The 17,978-nt window shown below is 54.3% G+C and overlaps 1 protein-coding gene and 1 long non-coding RNA gene across 9 annotated transcripts in view; one reads left to right on the top strand and one right to left on the bottom strand.

Annotated features, from left to right (window-relative positions):
* Cdh22 (cadherin 22) overlaps positions 1–14,308 on the bottom strand; it is a 123,424-nt gene extending 109,116 nt beyond the window's left edge. For 2 of the 8 annotated variants that reach the window (XR_003949821.1, XM_030246473.1), the window contains exon 1: positions 13,939–14,308. The gene's annotated coding sequence lies outside the window, so the exon portion shown is untranslated. The remainder of the gene's footprint in view (positions 1–13,938) is intronic. The other 6 variants (XR_003949827.1, XM_006498534.4, XM_017314851.2 and 3 more) reach the window with 6 other exon arrangements.
* Positions 1,664–12,298, top strand: Gm36748. The gene is made up of 3 exons (XR_375215.3): positions 1,664–1,789; positions 4,756–4,892; positions 5,338–12,298. It is a non-coding gene; the product is annotated as a predicted gene, 36748 (long non-coding RNA).
* Positions 14,309–17,978: the final 3,670 nt, after the last annotated feature.

Here is a 17,978-nt window from a genome sequence, read left to right on the forward strand (position 1 = left end):
AACTGAGCTGAGTCTGCCCCGTGGACAGGCACAGTGCTATGGAAGTCGCTCAGGAAACACGTTGGGAGCTCCCACCTGCTTTCCTGACAGACCAAGGTTTCAAGGGAGTGGGTCCAGGCTGCTACCCCAACTCCAGGTGGCCTCTTGTCTCTACTGTCTGTTTCCTCAATCTGCCATGTGGTGTCAGGTGGCCAACCCTCCAGGCACATAAGCTTCCAGGTGTCCCCTAAACTGTGAGTGTCTCCCTGCCTGTTTATGGGGCTTCTGGTAAAAAATTCGCACAGTGAAAACTCCTATTCAGCCTTCAAGACTGAGCCCAAGTCATTTGATCCAGGGTGTGCTGTGGTGTGTTGTGGTGTGGTGCGGTGGGGTGCGGTGCAGTGCGGGGGTATGTGTGTGTGTATGTGTGTTCGTGCATGTGTGTGTCCTGACAGACTGAAAGAGTCCTTGAGGATGTAAGTCGATAAGTCTACCTTATCCGTATATCCTGGGAGACCGCCTGGCTCTAGGCTTGGAGCAGGTAGATAGCCAGTGGCTGTTGAATGAATGTCCAAGGATAGAAGGACAAGGTCTTTGGCTGGCGGGTGCCACTCTCAATACTCCAGGGAGGGAAGCTAGAGTCTTGCTGTCCTCTATTCTTGCATTCTGAGGACTGCCCCACCCCCTAGCCATTGCCAGCTACCCCAGCCACCCACACAGTCTGTGGACTCAGAGAGCACCTTGGACAGACACCAGACTGTTGTTTTTTTCTAAAATGCTTTTATCCTCCGTGAAGCATCCACAGGGAGCTGTCTGTCGGCCGAGCCATTCTGTGTGATTCCAGACACTTCCCGTTCTTCCATCCATCCCAGAACCTTCTGACCACCGGGTGGGGACCTCGGATGCTGTGTTCACCACATGTGCACTTTGAGTGGTTGCACGTTTCCTACCCCTCTAGCTCCCTGAGGACTCCCTGTCTCTCATTCTGAGGTAGGCTCCTTCCTCCAGGAAGTCTTCTGACTAAGGATCAGGTCTCTGCTCCAACTCTGGAGATCTAGGGCGGAGAGAGACGACTTTCTCCAGATCCATTAGCTATGTTTTGAAGTTTGAAAAGTACTTGTATCTGCGACTCCGCAGGCCTCGGTTTCTTTACCTGCAAAGTCAGGGTAAATCCAATCCAACACTTAACAACTGTCACCAAAACTCGGGCTGTTCCTCCATCTGCTCCTTTCCCACGGGGCCCTGGCCATGTCCCTTTTCTCCTTTGGACCTGAAGTTGCAAAAGAGAAAGAGCCTCCTACCTCCAAGTTCTAGTTCAGCTTGGGGTTCCTGAGCTCTGGGGCGTATACACTGATTTGGGGAAGCCATGCTTACTCCTGTCTTCCTCCAGCGCCAAGGCTGGAACCTGGAAGAGGAGCCAGGAAGGGACAGAGACTTCCGGGGTGGGGAGGAGGGTGTGGAGAGAGGAGGAGCTGTCCTAGCCTGAGTGTGAGAGACGAGTTAACAGCTCAATTGTTATTTCAATTACACGGATTATTTGAAAACAATGTTATGAGTTTCATCACTGACAACCCGGGGAAATGGCTGCTATGGCAACCGGGAAAAAGGATGGCGCTGGCCAACCAATCCCAAGTTCTGCCTGCAGTCCCAGTTTGTTCAAACTCTCCTCCGTGTCCCCTCCCCATCTTCCACTTGGGGAAAGGCTCGGGAGAAAGAAAGGAAGAAGCAGAGGGCAGGTGGAAGGAGAAACTGAGGTGCGGAAAAGAGAGAATAAGATCGCCTCTGAGGAGAACTGGGAGATGCTCACAGGGTAAGAATACTTGCTATGCAAGCATAGAGACCAGAGTTTGAATCTTTAGCTCCGCTGTGAAAAGGCGGGCATGGATACCAGGTCCTGTACCGCCAAGCATTGAGGGAGGAGGGGCAGAGACAGTGGCTCCCAGTGGCTCTGCAGACCAGACAGCTAGCCCAGTCAAAGTTCCAGGTTCAACAACAGAGCCTGTCTCGAGGAAGTGGAAGTCAATGGGAGGTACCCAGTGTCTGATTTGGCCTCCACATATATGCACACATGGGTGCACGCACCTGCACACTGGCATGCTTGCCAACCAACACACACATTGGCTCACTGCATTCCCTCTGGCCAAGGACGTTGGCTCACTGTACCGCAGAGCGAACAGAGTCCTAGCCACCCTCTGATTGACAAGAGGGATCCCAGGACATCTCTGCTACCCCTGCTCACTGCGAGGAGAGTTCCTGAGGCCCCACTCTCTGACACACAAGCTGTCTCATCTCTCACTGCCTGAGTCTCCACTAGGCCAGAGGAGGGGCAGGTGGAATCTGCAGGATTCCTGGGGCCTCCGAGCACCCCGGGGCTCTTTTCTGCTTCTCTCTCAGAGCCACATGGGCAGATATGTTCCCCCAGACCAGCCCTTTACAGACAGACACAGAGCCCTTGGTTTTAGGACTACCTTTGCTTTCAAAGAAAGCCTGGTGTGGAGTGCCTTGATGGCCAGATGACTTCTAAAACAGAAACTTCCAGCCTCACCTTCCTCTTAGGACACCTTCCATCAGCTCTCTAGCTCCTGCCTTGAAACTCAAGTACCTGTCTCCATAGTTGCTCAGCGGGGGAGACCTGGACAGATGTGAACACAGCAGGGCTTCAGGAGTGGAGCTGTGATGTTCCTAGATAGGAGATAACAGCTGGCCTCACTGCTAAGAGCTCTGCTCTTCTGGAAGGCAGGAAGCTTCGCAGGGGCATCCTCACTAAGGTGAGAGACGGACTCTATGTATCCATCACCTCCTTCAGCAACCCCATTGTACAGATGAGGAAACTGAGGCTCAGGCACTCAAAGAGATTGTCCCAATGTTAGCCAGTCAGTATATCACTTGTCTAGAGAGAGATGTTTCAGGTACCACCAGGACACAAAGGGCAGATGGAGCAGCCGGAAGGGTTCGGCAAAGCTGATAGATGGGAGGCAACCTTGGAGCAATGCTAGCTCTGCAGGTGTGTCTGGCTCAGCGGGTGAAGAACTGTGTCGGGTGACAAAATGGGGCCTTGAGTGTCAAGCAAAGGGTCTGGAGCTGACAGATAGTCATTGCTCCTACCCTCCCTCTGATCCTCCTGTTCTCCCTCCTATCCTCCTTCTCCTCTCTCTCCTTCCCATCCTCCCTCCCTTCCTTTCTCTCCCTTCCCTGTGCCTCCTCCCATGTTCCCTCCCTCCTGTGCTCCCTCTTTCCTATGCTCCCTCCCTCTCCACTGTGGTGCTCCCTCCCTCCCTCCTGTGCTCCCTCCCTCAGCAGCCTCCCTCTTGTGCAGTAGAGCAATTTCCCAAAACATTTTCTCTAATTTGTGATTGTTTTCCTAACCCAGAAACAGCAAGTCTCGGATTCTCTAGCCTGTGAGCCAAGCCCAGTGGAGCTGCCAGCACGGCTGGTGCCCGCCATCAGCCCAGCCTGCTTGCTAACCTGAAAGTTCCCCTGTTCTCTGAGCATGTGGAGGTAGTGGGCAGGTGGTGGGAGGGTCTCACGAGCCCATATCCAGGGGCTTTTTCCAAGCCCTGCAGAGTGGCTGCAGAGGCCCTGGAGTGGTGGCAGAGCTGGCACCTTCATTGGCTGGCTGCCACACACAACAGACATCTAGCACTATCGTTTAGGGAGGAGGGTATCACTAGGTTCCAGCACGGGTCTGGACTGAGCTAGGGGATAAGAGTCTGTGCTGGGAATGGACTCAGAATTTACAAGGATGGGGGTGGTGCAGAAATTCTCTGTTGGAAACTCGAGTAGGAAGGGAACATGGCAAACACTGAGCAAAGTGGCCAGGTGTTTATGAGGGCAAGAGGGACAGTGGCCTGATCCAGGTCCTGCGGTAACAGAGGCTCGGCGACAGGATTTGGGGCTGGGTAGAGGGGCTGGCACACCCCTGAAGTAAAGCTTCAGTTCTGTTGAGGATAGTTTTGAGGGAGGCCTATGCCCAGAAAAGCATTCTCCAAGAAAAGCCAGATACTCGGCTGGAGGCTGAGGTTTGTGAGAACAGAGGCTTATGAGGAGACAGGAAAGGACATCGGCTCCACAGGAAGGAGGCAAGGGCTCTCGAATGAGAGACACTTGGGGACAGACGTTGGCTGTGGAGGCGTGTGGCCGACGGTGAAGCCATTGTCTCATCTATAGGCAACTCACTCCGCACCTTGATCACCCCACACAGGTCCCAGCCAGAGTCCTCCAGTACCCCTCCACAAATGAGCCAATCTGCACCTCTCTCTACTCAGTAGCCCATACAGTTTTGATTCCCGCCCCCCCAGAGCCAAACACAGATAGTGTTGCAATCAATACAGCAGTCTCCCCTCTGGCAAGCTAGCCTTGATCCCTCCAGCTTCAAATGTAGCCAGTTTCCTCTGCCCCAGCCTGGGGGCCATTCCCCTGTTCTCGTCCACTTGAAGTGAGCCACCTACTGTACTGAATGTTTATGGAGCACCTACTGTGTGCCTCTTACTGGGGCCAATAGAATCCCCAAAAGGAGGAGATATCAGATGTGGAATCAGATGGATACCAGCTATGGCTTCAAGGAGACATTGCCAGCTTAGGCAGATGTGTATGCAAGAGTGTGTGTGTGCCTACACACACAGAATCCAAAGAAAACAAACAGCAAATCTGTGTGGTATTAGCAGCTAACAGTCTTGGAACACTACTCATCTCTGTCACAGCCATCTAGGCCATGGCCATCCAGAGCCTTTCACAGCCAGGAGGACATAAAGTCCCGTTCTAATTTCTCTCTTCCAGGTTAAGGAGTCCACTCGTTCTCAATGTCTTTCCCAATTCCCGTCTCCATCAGCAGGAGCCTCCAGACATTTGCGTCAAGATTTCACCTCAGTCGGGCACATAGTCGGGCACCACCCTGGGAGTGGACCGGTGAGCTGGTGAGTTCTCTGGTGTGAGGGAGCAGACAGATGAGCACTGAGAAGACACAGAGCAAGGCGGTGGAATGTGGGTGGGTGTGGGTGTGGATGGGTGGTGGGTGGTGGGTGGTGGGTGGGTGGGTGCACAGCAAGTGAATGGCTGGCCATCGCTTGGCAATTAGGTGGGCAGAAGCAGCAGGCGGGCAGTGGGAAGCCCGACATTTGAATGGAGGTGGGTGGGTGATGGGCTGGAAAATGACCAAAGGACGGATGGCATCAGGTGGGGTGCTGGGTGGCTGAAAAATGTCAGCAGACTCTCAGCTTTTCTGGGAGTCTCTCAAGCATAGACTCCCGTGATTTGATTAATGGGCCCTTGTTCACACACACACACACACACACACACACACACACACACACACCCATATCCAGGCTTGCCTGCTGTTAGATCTCTCGCTTTTCTCCACAGGGTCTCTTGCAGCCAAGCTGTGCTGGGTCCAGGTAACCACATGGATCTCTTCCTTCTGTCCCTGTTCTCCACGGTCTCATGTGATCCTGGCTCACATGATCCCAGTGCCCTGTTCCCTGTGTCCTCTTTCCTCCAAGTTCATTCTAAAATCCAGCCAGCTCCCTGCAGTAGCTCCCCATCACCAGCACTCCTCGGCCTGGAGCATCGTCATGGCACTGAGGGGCCTTCCTTCAGCTCCTCAACCTCTCCTTCCCTCCCCATCCTCTGTGCTCTGGTCAGCCTGGCCACTGCCCCTCAGCCAGACATCACCAAGCTGCTTCCCCTTTACTGAGCCCTCTCTCCAAACACAGCAGTGTCATGGCTCAATCCACAGTTCCAGGGCGGACCCCCATGATCTGTGTCCAGTGAGCTACTTTGTTGAGATGTGCTTATGACACACCTGGTGTGTGTGTGTGTGTGTGTGTGTGTGTGTGTGTGTGTGTAACAAGTGTGTACAGTATCAGTGTTCAAGGCTTCTAAAGCTTTTCTTATAGGTGAATGCTCCAATCTTCTCCACAAACCTCAGAGTCAGGACAGAAGCCCACAGGCTGGTGACAAGTCTCAGGTCCCTCTGCCGGTAAATGGCAGTCTAGCTTCTGTGCCCTCAGCAGGACCCTGTTATTGATTACACGGTGTCCTGGAAGTGAAACAGATTCTTCCTCCCCCAGCCCCCTTTTGCTGTGCAATGGCGTCCCCTCTGCCCACTGTTCTCCTTCCTGTGTCCCCTTTTGCTCTGAGACAAGGTCTCACATGGTTCAGGCTGGCTTTGAACTCACTATGTAGCCAAGGGTGACCTTGAACTTCTGATGCTCCTGCCTCTCCCTCCAGAGTGCTGGGTTTCAGGTTTACACAACACCTCTAGTTTGTTTGTTTGTTTGTTTTTAGTTTTTTCCAGACAAGGTTTCTCTGTATAGCCCTGGCTGTCCTGGAACTCACTTTGTAGACCAGGCTGGTCTTGAACTCAGAAATCCACCTGCCTCTGCCTCCTGAGTTCTGGGATTAAAGACGTGCGCCACCACGCCCGGCCACACTTCTAGTTCTGATCCCCGTGGTGCTGGGGACCAAATCTGGGGCTGCACAGATGCTGGGCAAGCACTCTTCCACATGAGCCACATCCCTAGTCCCACCCTTCAAGCTCATTGAGAACGTCTTGTGAATAAACAGACTTGAAACTGGACCAGAGAGGGCACTGCAGGGCCTTTTTTTTTCCCCCTGAGGAGAGTTCCCATCCAAACATTTGATTGGTCCCTACGGTCTTTCAGCTGCTTGCGTGGCAGAAGACACAGGCCAGGGAGCTCCTGGGCCTCAGCTATATCCCCTCTCAAATTCTTCTGTCAGCTCATGGTCTCTGCAGGCTCCACCCTGAGGCCGCAGTCCTCTCTCTGGACACCTGCATCTGCCCAGCTCGTCACCTGTCAATCATCTTGTCTGTCTGCTGACCTGAATCCACCTGCCCCTGCTACCCATCCATCAGCCTGCCTCAGCCTGTCCACCTCAGGTCCCTGTCTGCCTGGTGTTTGTCACTCTGCCCATCAAATACATGGTCCACCTCCCAACCCTGGTCTGCTATTCTTCCAACAGTCCAGTGACAGCAAAGGTGGGGGGAGGCCTTGGTGGTTACCATTGCCTGAGCCAGCTGATTCTTAACACTACAGCTTGCCTTTCCAGAGTCCAAATGGCCCCCTGGCTCCCGGCACCCTCCTCATTCCCCAGAGGCCCTAGCCTTGCTGGGTCTAAAGGTTTCTACTTAAGGAATCAGGTCAGAGCCATATACCTCCTTCTGCCAAAAATGTCCAAGCAGTCCCTGAGGAAATCACTGGACACTAGCGTGAAGACATGTGTACAAGGATGCTTGTGGCAGAATTGTTTGTAATAGCAAAGCGTTGGAAGCAACCCAAGTGTCCAACCGCGGGGGCTGGACGCGTGAATTATAGACAGCCACACAATGGCGGGCTGGGCAGCTATTAAAAAATGGTGATGTGGACGTCTATTCATCGAAATGGCAAAATGCTCACAGTACACTACACAGTCACAAGGCAGGCTACGGAGGCTCATGTGCAAAGTGTTTTTATTTCTATTTTTATTTTTATTTTTATTTTAAATCTATGTCAACAAAAACACGTACCGAAATGGTGACCAAGGGCCAGGGGGATCATGGTTAATTAAAAACGCCTTCGTGGATAAGAAGACACACAGATGTATGTATGTGTATACATTTACACCCACACGAATACATTCTTCCTAGGAGCTAAGCCACATGGTCTGCCCTGTGTATCTCCTCTCTTCTCCCAGGCTCTCAGGAGCCACGTTAACTAAAGGGATTTCCTAGATGAGGGGACAGAGGGTCCCACAGGGGCAGCGGTGGGACTTAGCTGTAAGCTCAGCTCTCTTGGGCTCCAGGGTCAGGATTCTTAGTCAGCAACTTACTGTTTTCACTTTGTTCATCTGAGACTCATCTATTTAAGACGATATATAATATCTAAGAATGGAGAAGTAGCCCGGTTAGTAGAGTATTCGGCTAGCTTGCATGAAGCCCTCGGTTAGCTTCCCAATACTGCATAAAGCAGGCATGGTGGCTCACGCCTGCAAGCCAGCACTCAGGAGGCAGAGGTGCAGGGAACAGAAGGCCAAGATCGTCGTCAGCTACAAAGCAAACCTGATATCAGCCCGAGACACATGAGACCCCGTCTCAAAACAGACCGGCGACAGAACATCCCAGAGCCAGCAAGATGGCTCAGCAAGTAATAGACCCTCGCTTCTCAGTAAAGACCCTCGCCTCTCAGTAAAGACCCTCGCCTCTCAGTAAAGACCCTCGCCTCTCAGTAAAGACCCTCGCCTCTCAAGCCTGACCTCCTGAGTCCATCCCCGGAACCTAGAAGATGGAGGAGAGAGCTGACTGCACAAAGTTTGCCTCTGCCCTCTACCTGCATGCCATGGCACGTGTGCCCCCCCACACACACACACGCACACACACACAAACATACAATAATGATGATGATGATAATAATACATGATCTATTGAAAAACAAATGCCAGAAATGAACAAGGCAAGGACAAGGGGCTGGCGAACTTTAGGCCGGGCGGCTGCCCTTGGCCTCGGAGCTGTGGCTATCTCCCCGTGCAGGAGCCATAGGTGTGCTGGCTCCCACACTGAGTGGCTCTAAGCCCCTCCCTAAGCCCACACTTGATGCAGCAGAGGCAGGCTGGCGGTGTGCCACATGCCAGGCTCCACACCCAGGAGACAGAAGGAAATGTCCACACCAGCCTCTGTGGAGTCTCCCTCCATGCGTGGGCCCTCTATGTACTGCAGGCTTCTCCGTGGTTGGAGTGGCCAGGGGTGGGGACATCCTGCCGGTGGTAGGTGGCTTGGCACTGTTGTCAGTGACAGCCTTCACCCACCGGGTGCCAGAAATGGCCTCTGACCCGGATTCATTTCTAGACATCACCCAATGTCCTTTGGGGACCAAAAGTGGCTCTGGCTGAGAAACACTGAGGACATGCGGAGAGCAAGAAAGAGGGAAATCTCCTCCTAGGGTTCGAGGCAGAGTGGTGGCCACTGGGTGGTGGCATAGGGCTCACTGGGCAGCATCTGAACCCGAGAATTAGGAGCCCTACAAGACCTCTTAATGCTTCAGACTAGATGTGGGGTGAACCCCCTCAGCCTTGGGACCTCACAGACATGTGTCCAGCCCCCACAAGGAACCTGGCTTTTCATCACTGTACCCTGGGTCCCGTCAGCCTCTCGCAAGCATCTGTCCCCGGCCGGTCCCCACTGCTTCTGTAACCCTTGCCCCATATTTACTGTCACCATGACCCAAGAGCTTCATGCGCCAGACATGGGCACACGCGTGTCCACCGCATTCATCTGGCCCTCTTGGGCCCTAAAGGCAGCAGTCGTAGCAGGCCTAGCAATGGCAGCCCTGGACCTGGCTTCCCAATTTAGCCACTCTCCCTGCAGCTGGGCTGAAGCTTCTGCAGACAAATGTCACCAGGTGCTTCCCTTGTTGAGACCCTCAGGGTCCCCACTGCTCAGAGACACCATCCCATATCGCCTTCCTGCTTCCTGTGGCTCTCCAGCCATACAGGCCCTGCTTCCGAAGCCCCAGGGGTGGCTTCCCTGGGATCCCCATTCCATGCAATTGCTTCAGCAACTGGGTTGGCAGTTTCCCACCCTTTCCCCCTCAGGGGACTTCCAAACCCCTGAGCCTGGAGCCCCCTTCCTCTCCAGTCTGCCTCCCCCTTGCTCCTTAAAGGACCATTATTCAATCCTACAGGGCCCTGCTTATACCTCACTCTGAAAGTTTCTGCCACTCACCCACAGCTCTTACCACCGCGCTGAGAACCGCTTAATTATCCGCGGGCCATGCTGGACCGATGGCCTCCTGCTGTCTGGGATTAACAGTTGTGTTTCCCACCCTCAGCACACCGCTCAGCACAAACTCATGCCTAGCAAACACATGCTCGTGTGTTGGGTTTTTTTTCCAACTAGATGATGAACGGATGGAAAACTGCACAGACAAGTGCATGTGTGACCTAGGGAAGAGACTGTTGCGTAAGTTGGGTCATGGGGCTTTGGACTGGGTGTTGAGAGGAAGAGCCGTTCAGGCCTTGAGCAGGATCATTGGGTTGGAGGCATCGTAGAAGATAAAAGAGGATGCAGAGGGGTTACAAGGACCTTGAATGTCACTGTGCAGAATCTAGACTTAATTCAGTAGGCGATGGGGAGCCATGGAGGGGTTTTAATCAAGCAAGTGACGTGATCCCACCTGTGCTGAGGAAGGATGCCTGTGACTGCAGCAAGGACTGTGGTAGGAGGAAGACCGGAGGCCTGCAGGCTGGCGAGGAGGTTTCCATCATGATGCCTGAGTCAGAGTGGGAATCACGGGATGGGTTGGGGGAGAGAAGGCAGAAACTAGGACAAAAACGAATCTGTGAAATCTAGAACCTTCCTTTGTCCCTTGCTACTTAACCAGCCAGTTTCCACAACCCTGGAAGCTCAGGAGGAGCCTGAGATCAGAAAAAGTCTGATTCTAGCCCCCAGGTAGGCAAGCCATTGTGGCAAAGCCATTGCGCTCAGGATTATTAACAGAGTATTACCATAATCAATTTTGTGGTTAACCAGCGACCTAAGTGCCCATCATGGTGCAGAGGAAACTAACTTATGCATCTTTCTTTCTTTCTTTCTTTCTTTCTTTCTTTCTTTCTTTCTTTCTTTCCTTCTTTCCTTTTTTTCCCCACTCAGCAACCTAACAACTGAGGTTCAGAGGTTCAGAGAGGTGAAGTAACTTGTCCAAAGTCACACAGGCCCCAAGTCATAAGCCCCGCTTGCATCATCGACAGAGCTGGTTGGTGGCAAGCAGACAGTCAAAGCCTGGGGGTTCTCATGAGGAAATAAGGAGTCCGTCCCCTCCACGTGATTGCAGGTAAGGTGGGGCCGGGAGGAAGCATGGTAGTAAAGAAGCACCTTCAGGCTCTGGAACCTTCTATACTCAGACCCAGACTATACTCAGATGTAGGGAGGCATGGTCCCCTGTAAGAGAGTCTGGCTTAGGAGTGGGTACTGTTTGTGTCCTTAGCATTAACAAAACAGGAGCCTCTTAGGGCAAGCAGCAACATGGGCCCAGAACCCAGGAGCATCACCTTTGTGCAAATTAGAGGAGAGTGTGCCCTCCTCCGGGCTCATGCAGTGCCTTTAGGGCTCCGACTTGTTGAGTGGAGCCCAAATAGATTTTAGATCCTCTTCTCCTCCTGTGCTGAATGCCCTCAAGACAGTCAACAGCCAGCCCAAGGGCACGACAGCTATGCCTCCAGCCTCCCTGTTCTAAACCTCTGCCTCGCACATACATAGACTCAGGCTGTTGTGCAAGGTAACTTTCCTGTTAGTTTTTACCCTTTCCTTGTGAGATGAAGTCTAGTAGTGCCCATTGTCTGGATGACAATGTTGAGATCAGAGCCTGTCCTGTGTAAGGCAGGGGTGGGGTGGGGTGGGAACATGACCTTAGGCTTTTGTTTTTTGTTTTTGTTTATTTTTAGAGATCCCAGTTACAGAACTCAAGCGGCCAAGAAGCAGAGGCATCCCATCCAACATTCCATCTTAAGGGTGCTCTGAGAAGCTAAAGCTGATGGAGAGCCTCCTTTGTATGTGGGGGACATTCAGGAAACAAGGCTTCAGTTCCTGAGCCTGGACTGAGGTGTTGGTCTCCTCCCAGCCAAGAACGACTGATGCAGCCTGTCTTGGTTCCCGAGGGAGGGCTGGTATAACCCTAGCTTGGGTCTCAGCCTAGCCCCCCACCCTCTCCTAGGCTTCCCAGCAAGGGTGCAGTTACATAAACAGAAACTCATTCCCCCCCCCCCCCCGGGCTGTATTTCCAATGGATTTTCCTGATGGAAGAAAACAAGAGAAAAACTCAGATAAAAGAGGAAATTTAATTGGCCAACTCCTTTATTGGTGTGGTAAATAAACTGTTCCAAACTTTGCTGTGGTGAAGATCCCTGTTCCATCTCCAGCCCGAGGCCTCACAGGGAGTCTCAGAACTCCACAGGATACGGACACAGAGAACCCCAGAGGGGGAAAGAGGCTGAGGCCCAGCCTCTGTGCAAAAGCAACCAAGCCACACACACACACACACACACACACACACACACACACACACACACTATACACATGTACCCAGGGTCACCACAGTTTTTCACTTAACAGCTTTCTCCCCCTGAGAGCTCTGGGGATCTACCTTAAATACCTCATGCTGCATGGAAGCAAACGCCTTCCTGCTTTGCCTGCAGTCTGAGGACAAGAAATGGATCCATTTTCCCTCACACTCACCCAGCATACAATTGGTGAGGCCCGGATATCAGGGTGTCTGGGTTCCCATTCTGCCTTTTGATAGTGTTTGCCCTGTGACCCCAGAACCCACCCTCCAATAAATACTTCAGGATGGGAAGGAGGACAGCCCAGGTAGATAGAATCAGACAGGGTGCCCCAGAGGCAGATGTCCTAGGCTGAGAGACCTAGCTTGGTAAAGCACCTGCTGGGGAGCACAGGTACTCTTGTAGTGAAGGAAGATCACAGAGACACCCCCACTTCATCCCAAGCAGTGTTTAAGGGAACACTGGAAAAAGCCGGGAATCCTGCTGCCGCAGAGTAGAGGCTGGCTTGGGGAAGAAGATGCCTTCTGACCTGACAGACACTGAGGCAAGAAGGGTGAAAGAAGGTGGCAACACTGAGGATGAGACGGGCCAAGCCCCCACATCCCAAAAAGAGTCAGGGTGGGCACTGGTGGGCTAGCGTGGGAGATACTCTGAGGGACAGAGGACATAATGGATAGGCTTCCAGGACAGAAGGAGAAGAAGCAGAGGCAGTAGCCAATACTAACAATCAAGACTCTGGCCAAGTTGAGCACTCCTGCTGGTTCTGGGACCCAGGGAGCTCATCAGATGGAACGCACACCCTCCGACCAACGCCGCCGCCGACTAGGAAGGGTAGGAGAGAAAGCAGGGGGCTCCTAGCAGCGCGAGCCGGACAAGCCTTCAACCGGCCGGGCCCCGCAGGCTTCAGCCGTCGCTGCTGTGCCCGCCAGCAGGGGGTGCCTCTGCGGCTTGGGGAGACCTCGGGGGACTCCAGCCTCTCTCTGCGCTCCGCCCGCTGCACCCTACAGGGTCGTCTCCAGCAGCACCCAAGCTGGGGCAGGGACCCGACCAGGCCACAGCGGAAGTGGCGAAGTCAGGTCCCGAGCCAAGGGAGACGTGGTTAGGGATAGTGTCTATCGAGGGTCCCGCAGCCTGTACGCCCTCACAGTCGCAAGGTCCACGCCTCCCGGTTCCGCACCCCGGCCTCCGGAGGGTCAGTCCCGAGTGGCGCGTGCTTTGGACGTGAGCCTGTGAAGCCCGGTCCTTCTCCGTGGTGGGGACAGAGTCCCCGGAGTCGTGTGCGGATGAAGAGGGTAGAGCTACCTCTCAATCTCCACCGGCCATCCGACGGCCGAAGGGAGCAGGGGGTCACGTCGGCAGGGCCACAAGGGTCCTCATAGCCTGTCCAGCTCACCCCACCCAGGGGTGGCCGCAGCCGCGCGTGTCGCCGCGGCTCGACCCGCACACGCACCCGCGCGGCGCACACGCTCCCGCCGCGCCGATCGCCGGGCCTCCGGGAGGGGCTGCGAGCCGAGCCGGGGCGGCGCGGGGTGGGCGGCGGGAATGCCGGGGTCCCGGCCCGTACAGAGGCTGGATTCTCCATCTCCCCACCCCTCCCCGCACTCCGGCCCTACACCCCTGGCGCAGACACCCCCTTCCTCCCCGGCCTCGGGGGCATCCTGGAGCTCAGGACACAGGGACCGCGACTCCCGGGCCGGGAGGTGGCCGGGCTGGGCTCCGCGCCGGGGAAAGTTTGGACGTGGGAAAGTCCCTGTCTCCCCGCCGGGGAGGGGGCGCGGGATGGGCGCGCTTCAGCTGTTGCCCCGGAGCCCGCGCCGCGCCGCGCCCGCCTCTCCCCGGCCCGTGCACCCTCCCGGCCCGCAGCCTTCCCCAGCGGCGATCGGTTGTCCTCCCGCGGGTGCCGCGCGCTCTTACCTTGGGGAGCGGCCGGACTGCACCCTGGTCCGCGCCTTGGGACGCCAGCAAGCGGCAGGATCACAGCCAGGTCCGGCTCTGGCGTCCGCTCGGAGGAGCCGAGGGAGAGCGGGAGCGAGAGGGGGAGCCGCGGCGGCGAGTGCGCGCGTGTGTGGAGGAGCGAGAGAGCGAGGGAGTGTGCGTGTCTGACTAGGGGGGAAGTGTGCAAGGGACGGATCCCTTCCTTCCTCCCGCAGCCTCTGGTGGAGACTCGGAGAATGCAGCGCCCGCCGGGCAGGAGCGCCGAGCAGCGCCGAGCCGCAGGCGGCCGCCGGGCCGGACCCCGCAGCCAGCCGGGGAGCCCGGCCCCCGCCCCGACCGCACCCCTCCCTCGCCTGCGGGGCCCGGAGGCTCCGTCTCCCCCGTCGCCGGCAGCGGGAAAGCCCCCGGGGGAGTGCTCCTTCTCCTCCTCCCAGCCCAGATCCGCGCGAAGGGAGCGCCCCCAGGAGGGGAGCGGGCTCCCTCCTTGCCTGGCGGTTCAGCTGCCCCGAGGCACCCGTGGCAGACTAGACCCTGTCCCCACCACTCCCCTGGCCAGACTTCGCTGCATCTAGCCCCCCTTCCCCCACACACTATGAAAGCCCGGCTTCAAAAGAAGGGGGTGCAAGCGAAGGTAGAGGCGGGCTTCTCAAGTGGCCACCCCTGGCTGGCTGCCCAGAAAGGCCCTTTGCACAGACCGAGGCTTCAGAGACAATCACTGAACATTGAGGTGGACAGAGCCCCTGCCCCGGGGCTGGGAGTCTGCTGGCAGGTGGAAGGTCAGTTGTCCTGGGAAGAGAGCCACGCTGGTCATTCCTCTTTAGGAGCGAGCTCTGGAAGTCCTGTGCCTCCAGCCAGAATAAAAGAGTAGGCAAACAAGACAGTCCAGCCTAAACTTCGTGCCCTCTAGCATGAGGCTAATAAAATCCACCCCCACCCCCCACTGTCCAGAAACGCTTGCAAAGCCAGATTTTCCGTTCTTGCTCAAATTCAGCTAGCCCAATGCCCGATGTCTTTTCTGCCTAGACTGTTTCCTTTTTCTTAGCTGCATGGGTGCCAGCCAGGTGACTGAAGTGACCGTGCAGCTGTATGTCTTTGCCATCTGCCCCTAACCAAGCATCCTGGCCTGCAAAACAGACGCTGAGTTAAAGAGGTGACAACGCCCTCCCTCCGAGACCCTGATTCCTGATGGTCCCTAGGGACCCATACTCCAGCTCGCCCTGGCCTGCTCACCACCGGGAGCTCTAATTTCCACTCTCCCACTCCTCCCTAGTGACTGGTGTCTCCTCTGGGTGGTTGCATTTCTAGTCCTTCCAGCTGAACTCCATCACTCTTATTTATTTTGAGATTTATTCTCCACCTCGACAGCCGGTTCCCTCCCTTAAGTCCTTCTTCTCTCGGTTCATTCCCTTCATTGATCTCCCAAGCGTTGCTTTTGTGCAGTCTCCTGGTCTTTTTCCTCCCCAACCTCTCTATTCTTAGCCTCTACTCTTTCATGCTTTCAGAGACCAGAGGCTGGCCTTCCAGATGCATCTCCACACTTTCTGCTTTCTCCCTCTCTCCCCGACTCACTTTTTGCAGCTGTGGATCCTTCTTTTCTGTCCCTGCCCCAGGCCTGGCTGTGTGCTGACCCCTCAGGACTCTGACCTAATTACAGGGCCATAGGTTGTTTGGGCCTGGGCTGTGATAGCCTCCACATTTGCCTGCACACAGTGGGGTAAGCCACAAAGTCTCTTCTCCCCAGAACTCCATTAGAGCCTTACCTTTTACTCTCCCAACATCTCACCTTCCCCTTTAGGTTGCCTCCTACCCTTATCCAAAAACCTCCTCTCGGCGGCCTCACGTCCTGGGTTCTGGGAGCACTTGAGATTCACCATCGTCAGAACTGCTGTGATTTTGCTTGTATGCAGATCGGTCCTATTTTACAGACGAGGAAACATTTTGGAATATCAGGAATACACAGGCAAAGTGGTGAGAGTGGATTAGTTAGTACATCCTGCCTGGGTTCTCTGCTCTGGAAGAGGGTAAGCCAGGGCTCTTCTGACTGTAGCAGTAGGTGGCAAGAACAGGAAGAGATCCCATGAAAATCTTGGGGTGTCATAGAGGTCTCTTTCCCAGCATTGACTCAGATCAGATGACACCAATGTAACAACAGCAGCTAGTAAGCCCTGTACTACCTATTAATTTTTATGTAGATTATTTCATTTGATTGACACAGCAGACAACCTACAAATTTATAGACAGGGAGGCTGGGGCACTGAGAAACGTGAAACTTGCAGAAAGTCACAGTGCACATGGAATAGTGGCGATAGTGGGGATTTTGATCCTCCTCAGGCCTCTGAGCTGAAGGGACAGGGACTGTTGCTTCCAGGCAAGCAACAGGCCTAGGACATCCCAGGTTTCTTTATGCTATAGTATGTATGAGGTGAGCATACAAGGAGAGTATCGCTCTTGCTCTTCCAGGGTCTGGATGAAGTCATGGAGGACTTGGGGGAGGGGTGTGGCTGGGGATTATTCTGGGAGGAACTTGTGAGATTCCATCAGAAGAGCCAGCGGGGTTTGGTACATTATGGCCTTTGGAGTAGTCATCTGCACCCCTGGCTTTGCCCTCTCTTGAACACAGGTTCCCTTCACCTCCACCGCATGACATTTGGACCCATAATCCTTTGTCACCGTGCCGTCCTGTGCATGGCAGTCTGCCTAGCAGCGTCTCTAATATCTGCTCACTAAATCCTGTGGCACCACCCCCTTCTTCTAGTTGTGACAACTATAAAAGCTGCCAAATGTCCCCTGAAGGGCAAAGTCAGCTCTAGTTGACCATCAGGGCTTCAGTATTAGGGCCTGAACAGTGGGGTCTGTTCCAACATAGTGTGCCTCCGAACAGGTGTCACAGGGGTGTGTGTGTGTGTGTTTATATGTGTGCTTATATGTATGTATATGTGTGTTTATATGTGTATTTTTGTGTTTATATGCATGTTTATGTGTATGCATATGTGTTTATATGTATGTATATGTGTGTATCTATGTGTGTATATGTGTATGTATATTTATATGTTTGTACATATGTTTATATGTATGTCTTGTATGTTTATGTATGTGTCTGTGTGTGTATATATGCGTTTTTTTGTTTGTTTGTTTGTTTTTTTAGATAGGGTTTCTCTGTATAGCCCTGGCTATCCTGGAACTCACTTTGTAGACCAGGCTGGCCTCAAACTCAGAAATCCGCCTGCCTCTGCCTCCTAAGTGCTGGGATTAAAGGCGTGCACCACCACCACCCGGCATGTGTGTGTATTTATGTGTGTGTTCATGTTTACATGTGTGTCTGTGTATACATGTGTGTGTGCTCATGTGTGTATGTTCATGTTTGTGTGTGTGTCTGTGTGTATATGTGTGTGTGCTCATGTGTGTGTGTGTGTTTGTGCTTTCGGGTCCAGGCTCTTCCTCTCCCCATTTCTTCCTCTCCATCTCTGACTGCAGACCCCACAGGGTCTTACCTGCCTCTCTGCTCCCCCCACCGACAGCCCCCATGGCTTTCTGTCATCCTGCTTGTCCCTGTGTCTGTCTGTTGCCTCGACACACACATTTTTGTCTGCTCTTCTCTGCCGCCCTCCATGCTGTCTCTGTCTCCTCCTCCCCAGCAGCCTTTCAGGGAACTCTCTGATGCTTTCTGAATGTGAGTCCTCACTTGTCCTTTCTACCTGGCCCCACCCCCACCCGCCCCAATCTGTGTCTTTGGCTGTCTTCTCTTCTCTGACCCATCCTTCCTGCTCCCCCTCTCTGTGTCTGTCTGTCTGTCTGTCTGTCTGTCTGTCATAAGTTCCCTCCTCTGAAGTCTCCCTCCTCCCTGTCACTCAGCTCTAACCTCCCCCTGTCCCTTTCCTGTCTTCCTCTCCTCCTTCCTCACTTCTTTCCTCCTCCTCCCCTTTCCCTGCTTCTCATCCCTCCTCTCCCCCACTCCCTGCATCTCCTCTCCTCCCTCCTGCACTCCCCCCTCACTCCTTCTCCCCCTCCCTCTTTGTCCG

Source organism: Mus musculus, chromosome 2, assembly GCF_000001635.26.
Source record: "Mus musculus strain C57BL/6J chromosome 2, GRCm38.p6 C57BL/6J".
NCBI classification, from domain to species: Eukaryota; Metazoa; Chordata; class Mammalia; order Rodentia; family Muridae; genus Mus; species Mus musculus.